The following is a 10749-nucleotide window of genomic DNA, read 5'->3' as shown; positions in this document are numbered from 1 at the left end:
GTGCCTTACTGTTGATGTCAGTTGAAGGAATAGTGCCCCATCATTGGTATCACTTGAAGGAATAGTGCCCCACTCTTGGTGTCAGTTTTGTAGTTAGTTAGGCTGAATAAAGATACCAGTCCATCCAGTTCAACCTGAGCAAGTGTCTACAATTGTCCTTATCCCTGTACATTGCACACTCATATCAGTCCCTAGCCTCAAGGAACCCACAATCCAAGGTCCCCATTCATATGCTAGGGCCAATTTACCTACCTGCATATCTTTGGATTGTGGGAAGAAGCCAGAGTACCTGGAGGAAACCCACATGGAGAACATGCAAACTTCAGGCAGGTATTGTCGTGGTTGGGATTTGAACCAGCAACCCTTCTTACTGCTAGGTGAGAGTGCTAACCACTACACCACTGTGCTGCCGCTTGAAGGACCAGTGCCCCATTGTTGGTGTCAGTGAAAGTAATAGTGTCCCATCATTGGGTCACTGTTTAGTTATAGACTCTATAACTTTCCTACAGACTCAGTAAACACTGATTTTGGTTATTTTCACCAAAAAAATGTAGCATTATTATTTATCTGAAAAATGTTATAACAGAGATGAAGAAAAGCTCTTTCTTTCCAAATTTTTTGCCTTTTTTTTAAGCAAATAATAAAAAACCCCAGTGGTGATTAAATACCGCCAAAAGAAAGCTCTATTTGTGTGAAAAAAAATTATAAAAAATGTAATTTAAGTACAGTGTTGCATGAGGGCGCAATTGTCATTCAAAGCTGAAAATTGGCCTGGGCATGGAAGGGGGTGAAAGTGCCCTGTATTGAACGGGTTAAGATATTATAACCGCTGTGCACAGAAAGGATCCGCAATGATGTATTGAAAGTGAGGATCCAAACCTTTGCCGCACAGATAATTCTGCTGACCGCACTAAATGACGTACAATGGACACCGGGGCTCATCTACCAACCTGTATATGTGATCATTATTATTACATCTCACAGAAGAGAATTATAGTGCAGATCACGCTGAAAAGTCAAATCCTAATACAGTATATACTCGAGTATAGGCCGACCCGAATATAAGCCGAGGCCCCCAATTTACCCCCAAAAAACTGGAAAACTTATTGACTCGTGTATAAGCCGAGGGTGAGACATGGCTGTCCATCCCTGTGTGTCCGTCCATCCCTGTGTGTGTGTCCGTCCATCCATCCCTGTGTGTGTGTCCATCCATCCATCCATCCATCCATCCCTGTGTGTGTGTCCGTCCATCCATCCCTGTGTGTGTATCCATCCATCCATCCATCCCTGTGTGTGTGTGTGTGTGTGTGTGTGTGTATTCATCCATCCATCCATCCCTGTGTGTGTGTGTGTGTGTGTGTGTGTGTATCCATCCATCCATCCATCCCTGTGTGTGTGTGTGTGTGTGTGTGTGTGTGTGTGTGTGTGTGTGTCCGTGCAGCCTTGTGTGTGTGTCCAGCCTACCTGTGTCCCAAGCCTCCGTCCCGAGCCGCCGTCGTCCCGAGCCTCCTCCGTCCCGTGCCTCCTCTGTCCCGTGCCTCCTCCGTCCCGTGCCTCCTCCGTCCCGTGCCTCCTCCGTCCCGTGTCGTGCCGATGGATCGCCGCTCCAGGATCGCCGCTCTTCTCGGCGGCCATTCTACAATTCAAAAGCCGCGCCTCCGCCTCCGCCTGTGATAGGCGGAACACTCAATTTCCCAGCAGCCTGTGTTCCGCCTATCACGGACATCCTCTCATACTCGTCCGTAGTATGAGAATGAGCGGATGTCCGTGATAGGCGGAACACTGACTGCTGGGAAATTCAGTGTTCCGCCTATCACAGGCGGAGGCGGAGAAGGAGGCGCGGCTTTTGAATTTTAATGTCCGCCGTCTGTCTGCTCGATACGCTGATCGAGCAGTCAGACAGCGGTGACTCGAGTATAAGCCGAGGGGGCACTTTCAGCCTCAAAAAAGAGGCTGAAAATCTCGGCTTATACTCGAGTATATACGGTAAGTGTTACATTGTTACACGTGTTACAGTGACCACACAACATGACGGATCGCCACACAATGTTTGATACACAGAAGGAGATTATATGTGTCTGGGGTTTATCTGGATTAAATGCCTAACTCGCTCCAGTTGCCGGGGATGATGTACAGATAAACCCATTAGGAATGCAAAACCCCTTTAAGATGACTTTTCTTCTTCCCGAAGTACAGGAGTGCTGATCACCAGGAGGACGAGAGGACATAACATCCTCCCAACCTTCTATAGAGGGAACATTTCACTTACCGACCTGAAGAATCGTCCAATGCAAAGAATTCTATATCAGGTACCTATCTATCTATCTATCTATCTATCTATCTATCTATCTATCTATCTATCTATCTATCTATCTATCTATCTATCTATCTATCTATCTATCTATCTATCTATCTACCTATTGGGTTGAGGTCAAGACTCTGTGCGGGCCAGCCAAGTTGCTCCACCACAAAGTTGCTCATCCATGTCTTTATGGACCTTGCTTTGTGCACTGGTGTACAGTCATGTTGGAACAGGAAGGGGCCATCCCCAAAATGTTCCAACAATGTTGGGAGCATGAAATTGTCCAAAATATCTTGGTATGTTGACGCCTCAAGAGTTCCCTTAACTGGAACTAAGGGGCAAAGCCCAACCCGTGAAAGACAACCCCACACCATAATCCCCCCTCCACCAAATGATTTGGACCTGTGGACAAAGATAGAGGAGGGGAGAGGGAGATTGAGGTAGATTGGGTTGAGGTATGGACCTTGCGTTGGGCACTGTTCCAAATCATTTGGTGAAGGGGGGATTATGGTGTGGGGTTGTTTTTCGGGGGTTGGGCTTGGCCCCTTAGTTCTAGTGAAGGGAACTCTTAAGGTGGCAGCATACCGAGATATTTTGGACAATTTCAAGACTAAGGCTGGCCAAACATTATACAATTTTCTTGTTCAATCTTGTGCAATCAGGCAGGTCCTTGTACTACATACAGTAGTTGAAGGTAAATCTAAAGAAAATTAAATAAGACAATTGTATCGTGAATGGCCAGCCTAAGCCCTTGTACACACGGTCGGACAAAGATTTTATCCGAAACTGTTGCATACACACGGTCGGACAAAGTTGTCAGAAAATCCGATCGTACTTAACGCAATCATGTTATTTCATTAGGATGGGACTACATTCAGGCTAGTAGCCAATAGCTTTGGTCTAGGAATTTGATCTGAGCATGCGTGGCACTTTGTCCGATCGGAATTCTCTTCACATGATCGGACAAAGTCCGATGGATCGGAGCATGTTGTGAGAAAATTTATAGACAAGTTGGAAAACTTGGTCCGTCGGATACTCCGATGGAAACAGTCCGATGGAGCCCACACACTGTCGGATTATCTGACAACACGGTCCTATTGGACATTGTCCATCGGAATATCTGACCGCGTGTACAAGGGCTAAGGCTGGCCATTCACGATACAATTTTCTTGTTCAAGTCTCCTTTAGATTTTCCAAAACCATATAATATGAGGTCAGACCTAAACCCTTTCAGTTTTTATGCAGTCAGGCAGGTCATTGTACTACATACAATAGTTGAAGGTAAATCTAAAGGAAATTTAATAAGAAAATTGGATCGTGTATGGCCAGCCTAAGACTGGGATGCCATTAAAGTTCCAGTATGTGTAAAGGCAGATGTCCCAATATTTTTGGTGATATAATGTATCTACAGTATCTATCTATGGAAATAGTGGTTGTTACTATTCTTGTTGGTTTGGAATATACTTTGCAGTACCTGTTAGACAAGTGCTGAGTTACTGTTTGCAGTTTTATGTAGCTTTTTATGCGTTTTACTTTGCTGGATTATCAGTTTGCCTAAAGTGATACTGTCAAATGTATCAATCGAATGCATTCCAGGTGCCTCAAATCAAAGGGTGTGCAGAGTCTAAGCCCACGTACACACGGTCAGAGATTTTGCCAACCAAATCCGTCGGATTTTGCCCGTCGGATTTAGTCCGACGGATTGTGTCCGAAACTGTTGCATACACACGGTCGGGCCAAGTTGGCGAAAAATCCGATCTTTCAGAACGTGATGACGTAATTTCGTTACGATGGGACTACATTCAGGCTAGTAGCCAATAGCTTTGATGTAAGAATTTGATCTGAGCATGCGTGGCACTTGGTCCGATCAAAATGCTCTACACATGATCGGATTAGGTCCGTCCGGCCCAGTTGGTCGGGAAATATTTCGAACATGTTGGAAAATTGGGTTGGACGGAGATTCGGACGGAATCAGTCCGATGCATACCACACACAGTCGGATTATCTGACGACACGGTCCGATAAGACTCATTCCGACAGACTCTCCGACCGTGTGTACAAGGGCTTACGGTTTATTTTCTTTACGCACCACAACCTGAGTAAGAAAGCCTGTCCCCTACCAATCCATTATGCCGCAGAGAAGGGCCCCTGCTCTCTGTATGGAAGAACTGGTCTCTCTGCAGAGATCAGACATACCCCCTGCTAAGTCAGAGCTAGCCAAGCTAAGCCAGGCAAAGCTGATTGGTGAGCTCTAGCTCAGACTTAGCAGGGGGCATGTCTGATCTCTGCAGAGAGACCAGTTCTTCCATACGGAGAGCAGAGGTCCTTCTATGCAGCATACTGGCAGGGAACAGGTTTTTCTACTCCGGCTGTGGCTACTTTCTCAAAAAAAATAAACTTTAAAAGAGAAGTATGGGTTTCCTTTTTACTTTAGAATCATACTTACCTAAGAGGATGCAGCATCAGACCGATGCTGCATTTGTCTTACGCCGGCTCTAATGCTGAGAACCGAGCAATCCAAACCACTAATCACTCGGGTCTCAGAGTTCCCTGAGCAGCGAGATGATGACTGCCAGTGGCTGCAATAATAACCCTCATCACTGGTGTTAGTGGCTGGAATATTAACTCCCAGAATTGGTGTCAGTGGATACAATAATATCCACCAACATGGGTGTCAATGGCTGCAATAATAACTCCCAGCACTGGTGTCAGTACTATTACCTTTATCACACATTGGTGGTCAGTGGCAGTAAAAGTTAACCACCCATCCTTCTCCTGCATTGGTGGTCAGTGGCAGTGAAAGTTAATCGCCTTAAACCAGTGGTGGTGAAAGTGTTAACCCTCCTGTATTGGTGGTCATGGCAGTGAAAGTGTTCACCCCCATCCCATTATTGGTCTCTTACCCATCACAGGCTTCCGCAACTCTCTCTCTCCCCCGGCTGGGACTTTAATGTGGGTAGAGATATTTCCACCCACAGTAAAGTCTCCCATTCATGTTGCTGGAACACAGAGAATGTTCCAGTCCTTTGCACCCTGCTCCCACTCTGCAATCTGACTAGTGCCCAATAGCCTGGGGGCTGCACATAGAGGGCTGGCAGGCCGCATGCAGTCCGTGGGCTGACTGTTGGGCACCATGGCTCTACGCTATGCAGTGTTCAGCTCCATCCCTGGAGCTTACACATATAAAAGGTGCCTGTGTCGGATACCCTGGCTGGGCACTTCTGCCAGACCTGTGTTTCCTGTTCTTCAAACCAGCAGACTCGCCATAACCAGCCCTTACCCCCCCCCCCCCCCCCAATCAAGAGGCAAATCCCTCAGATACAAAGGTGGAGTTCAGCCGCTGGAGAGGGGGAAGGGTTTTCTCCCCTCCCAGTTTTGTGACCAGCCGCTGGGGTGACTTCTGACAGGGGCTGTCTCCCAAACCCTCTGAAAGCATACTGAGGGCTGGGCGGAGGCCAGCAGCACTCTGCACCATAGCCAGCTCTTCTGTTGGGGGGATGAACACTGGGGTAGTGTCCATTTGCTGGGAGGGAGAATTGTTTTCTCTACTACCGGTGGGGATATCTGCTGCTGGGGAAACAGCGGAGGTCATCCCTCAGACCCCCCGGATCTAACTCGAGGGTGAGCAGAGGCCAGCGGTGCTCTGCCTCCTTGCCAGTGCTTCTGCTGGGGCACCAGATGCGATACTCTGGACTTGCTGCTGATCACTATCTACCAGATTTCCAGAGCCCATCTCAACTCCCTCTTCCGAGACCTTTATGCTATTAGCTTGTCTCGCTGCCTGGGGATCCTCCCGTGCATTCTGGTATTCTAGCCCTCGCAGTGCAACGGGAGCCATGCCAGGCTGCTGATAACCATCAAACAGCTGCTTGTAGGCAATCTCGAGATCCCATTCCTGCTCGACCAGGAACTCCAATTCCTCCAGGTCACACGCCTCTTCAGGGAGGTCCAGTACCTCATCTCAGAAGTCCAGTATGTCTTCCAGCCACCACTCCCCAAGTCTAGGTCTCCGTAAATTTTTTGATGGAGCAGCCCCACATCGCCATAGCCAACACCTTCTGTTGGGTTGTCATTTGCTGTAACTAGCCACAGTTGAGCTGCGAACCACCGGAGGGCTCTGTAGCTGGCGTCCAGCCTCATCTCCTCCCAGACCAATCTTTCAAGTTCTGTCTTCCACTCATCTTGCGGTTGTTCCCTCAGAAACACCTCTCGCGCATGGTACTGCATCCAGTACATCTCTGTGGAAGAGGGAAGGATCCTCCCCTGATGGTGCCACTCGTTGCATAGTATCTCTTGCCAGAGTTGACGGTGGATCACATCCCCCCCAAGCCGAGCATAGTGCGCTCCATCACTGTTCCCCGATGTTGCTTCCGCATGCCTTGCAGCCTCCTCCCGAACTCCGCTCTCATGCTTGCCAGTCCTCGTATCCGTACGGCTCCTCGGCGGCTGACTGGATCTTGAATCCCGGTGATGGTTTGGATGTCCCGGACTGCAGGAGACATCCCACTGCTGCCACCACTGTGACAGGTCTCGGATACCCTGGCTGGGTACCTGGATGGGGGAGAAGGGATGCAACTTACATAGAGACCTCATTGTCATTTTGTCCCCAAGTCTCTCATTCTCTGCTGGGCCATAGTCTGTGGGTAGGAGGCCAGCCCACAGCCCCCTCCAAAACACACAGTGACAGTGGGTTCTGTCACAGTGTCTAAGGATGTATTCTTTCACTTTGGCCATAAGCAGGAAGTCGAAGTATCACTCCTTCTGCTGGTTATTATGGAGAACTGGAAATACAAAATAAAAAAAGGCTTCAGGGATAGAATGAGAAAATGCACACATTTTAAAGCGGTTCTCCACCCTAAAGGGGAAGTTCCGCTCATCTGATCCCTCCCCCCCTCCGGTGCCACAATCGGCACCTTTTAGGGGGGAGGGGGGTGCAATTACCTGGATAATCCAGGTATCTGCACCCACTTCCGGGACAGACCGCCGCAGACCGCCGCAGATGCCCCGCCCCCCCTGTTGTGTTCTGGGAAACGCACAGTTCCCAGGACACAGCGGGGACCAGCAGAGACGCGCAGTGCGACTCGCGCATGCGCAGTAGGGAACCGGGCAGTGAAGCCGCAACGCTTCACTTCCCGATTCCCTGACAGAGGATGGCGGCGGGGGCAGCAGAGAGACGAGCGATCGCTCGTCATCTGCCGCCGACATCTCTGGACCCTGGGACAGGTAAGTGTCCATATATTAAAAGTCAGCAGCTGCAATATTTGTAGCTGCTGGCTTTTAATATTTTTTTTTAAGGTGCAGAACCACTTTAAAAGAGAAAAAAAAATAGTTCAAAATACTAGCACAGCATTTTGAGTCAATAATTAACGTTCTCTATTAATACTTAATGTAATAAATGTGACTTTAGTACCACTTGTACGTAAAAAAAAAAAAAAAAAATGAAAAACATTTCCTTACATTTCTATTTTTTAGCGCCATACATAATGTAAAATCAATGTACTCTGGACTGTCTACAGACCAGCTTCATGTTGAACAGAGCACAACAGTATACTTTACCCTGTGGACTTTGGCAGTCTTTCCTTCCATGTAAGAAATCTCTGATAGTTTTTTGTTACATGCCAGCACTCTCTGGCAATCTTTTCTTAGGCTAGGTTTACACTATCGTGTGTTTGGAACATGTGCAAAATTGTGCGCTTTCCTGACGCGCACAGAAATGGCAGGAGGAAGGAGGACCTGATTCCTCTATATATAGAGCTTTAGTTATAACTATAGGGGTGACCAGCAGGAGGAAGGAGGTCCTGATTTACCTACATAGATCTTTATATCACTAGAGGGTTCACCAGCAGGAGTAAGAAGGTCCTGATTCCCCTAAATAGATCTTTACATCACTGGAGGGATCACCAGCAGGAGGAAGGAGGTCCTGATTCCTCTATATAAAGCTTTACTTATAACTATAGGGGTAACCAGCAGGATTAAGGAGGTCCTGATTACTCTCTATAGATCTTTATATCACTAGAGGGGTCATCAGCAGGAGGAAGGAGGTCCTGATTCCTCTATATAGAGCTTTAGTTATAACTATAGGGGTCACTATTAGGAGTAAGGTGGTCCTGATTCCCCTATATAGATCTTTTTATCACTAGAGGGATCACCAACAGGAGGAAGGAGGTCCTCATTACTCTATATAGATCTTTATATCACTAGAGGAATCACCAGTAAGATGAAGGAGGTCCTAATTCCTCTATACAGATCTTAAGTTATCGATAGAGGGATCTCCAGCAGGAGGAATGAGGTCCTGATTCCTTTATATAGATCTTTATATCACCTGAGGGGTCACCAGCAGGGGGAAGGAGGTCCTGATTCCTCTATATAGATCTTTAGTTATCGATAGAGGAATCACCAGCAGGAGGAAGGAGGTCCTGATTCCTCTATGTAGATCTTTATATTACCTGAGGGGTCACCAGCAGGGGAAGGAGGTCCTGATTACTCTATATAGATCTTTAGTTATAACTATAGGGGTCACTAGCAGGGGGAAGGAGGTCTTGATTCCTCTATGTAGATCTTTATATCCCTAGAGGGGTCACCAGCAGAAGCAAAGAGGTCCAGATTCCTCTATATAGATCTTTAGGGAGATCTCAGAATAATGTGTCCATTTCTGAGACCTCACTGACAAAAATATATTGATAACATTGAACAAGTCCAGAGACAGGCAACAAAAAATGTCTAAAGGCCTGGAGGATAAACATATCAGGAGAGACTTCATGAACTTCATATGTACAGTCTCGAGGTAAGAAGGGAAAGGGGGCACACCATTGAAAACTTTAAATATACTGTATCAAGGGGGTAAATAAGGTTCAGGAGGGTAGTTTGCTCAATATGAAGCCAAGATCAAGAACACAGGGACATGACCTCAAACTAGCAGGAGGAAAGTTCAACACTAATCTTAGAAAGCATTATTTTACTGAAAGGATAGTTGATGCGTGGAATAGATTCCAGCAGAGGTAGTTAGTCATTCAACAGTAAGTGTATTCAAAACACTAACATACTGTAGATCTTCATACAGACAAAAAAGTTTCAGTGTAATATCAATGAAGATGGTCATTGATGTAAAACCACTGTCAATCGTGATGACCTGGCAGTGGCTGAGGTGTACCCGTGACAGATCCCCAAGGTGTGGTAATGTAAACACACTGGCGGGGATCCCTGGTGGCATCATTGACCAACTATGAACAGTTATCAGATTTAATCAATGGCATCACCTTCATCTTACTGTTTACATTACAGCACTCAAGGAAATGGGCAGACAAACAGGTCCACAAACTGGTAGGTCTGGCCCAAACCTGAATCTCATTCCTACTGCAGAAGTATACTCATTAACCACTTCCTTACTGTCCAATCACAGCTGATCACAGTGTAAAAAGGCTTGTCGGTTATCAGCATTGCTCTCCTCATGAGCTGTTACAGCATTAGGAGAGAAGAGCCAGTAACCGACAATCCTGACAAGGGAAATTTACACAGATAATCAGGGCACTGATCAATAGTGCCCTGATTATTAGTGCAGCCCCATCAGTGGCAATCAGTGCCCATGAATTCTGCCCATCAGTGCCTTCTCATCAGTGCCAGCTATCAGTGCCCATTAGTGTCGCCTATAAGTACCTATCAATGCCGCCTATTGGTGCCTATCAGTGCAGTCTCATCAGTAGTGATGGACAAATATCTGATGGGTCGTGTTCGCGAACGCGGCCAAAAGTTTGCGACCCGCAAAGTTTGCGGTGGACCCCACTGACTTTAATGGCAGGCGAATCTTAAAAACCTACAGGTCATATTTTCAGCCACAAAATACATACTAGCTGTGCACACATAGTCCCACCACATGGCCACTGACATAACAAAAGTATGAAGTGAATCTGGGATCGACAACGACAAGCATTCTTTTTTTATCTGTGAAATTTTGACAATTCAGGAGCGCATGAAGGCCATGGAGGAGAAGCAAGGTCAGGGCAGGCTTTGAAGGGGGTGCAGGAGATGATCAGTGCCACAGTCAGGGCAGCGCAGTCCTGTGCCAGTGTCCCAGTGTGCCAACCTGTGGTTGAGCCCCTCCCTCTGCCCAGCCCTTACCCCTACCTATGCAGAGCTCCACTGCGGTGGTCCGGAGGTGCCAGTCCAGTGCTGATCCTCAGCCATGGTGCTGGCACTGCCTGCTGATTGGCTTCTCCGCTGCTATCTCCCTCACTGTCTGAAACCAGCACCGCAATAGAGACTGAGCACTGACACCAGCACCGTGATAGAGACTGAGCACTGACACCAGCCCCGAGATAGAGATCACAGACACCAGCACCCTGATACAGAGCACTGACACCAGCACTGTGAAATAGAGCACTGACACCAGCACCGTGATAGAGAGCACTGACACCAGCACCGAGATGGAGAGCACTGACACCACACCAGCA

The 10749-nt window shown here is 47.4% G+C and overlaps 1 protein-coding gene across 1 annotated transcript in view; it reads left to right on the top strand.

Annotated features, from left to right (window-relative positions):
• Nucleotides 1–2192: 2192 nt before the first annotated feature.
• LOC143990338 (angiopoietin-related protein 7-like) overlaps nt 2193–10749 on the top strand; it is a 56992-nt gene continuing 48435 nt past the window's right edge. Inside the window, exon 1 of the mRNA XM_077490381.1 lies at nt 2193–2309. The gene's annotated coding sequence lies outside the window, so the exon portion shown is untranslated. The remainder of the gene's footprint in view (nt 2310–10749) is intronic.

The sequence above is a fragment of the Lithobates pipiens genome, unplaced genomic scaffold (genome assembly GCF_037356315.1).
Source record: "Lithobates pipiens isolate NorthernLeopardFrog02 unplaced genomic scaffold, aLitPip1_a1.2 Scaffold_18, whole genome shotgun sequence".
NCBI classification, from domain to species: Eukaryota; Metazoa; Chordata; class Amphibia; order Anura; family Ranidae; genus Lithobates; species Lithobates pipiens.
The sequence above is the reverse complement of the archived record's forward strand: the minus strand, read 5'-3'. Positions and strand labels throughout refer to the sequence as shown.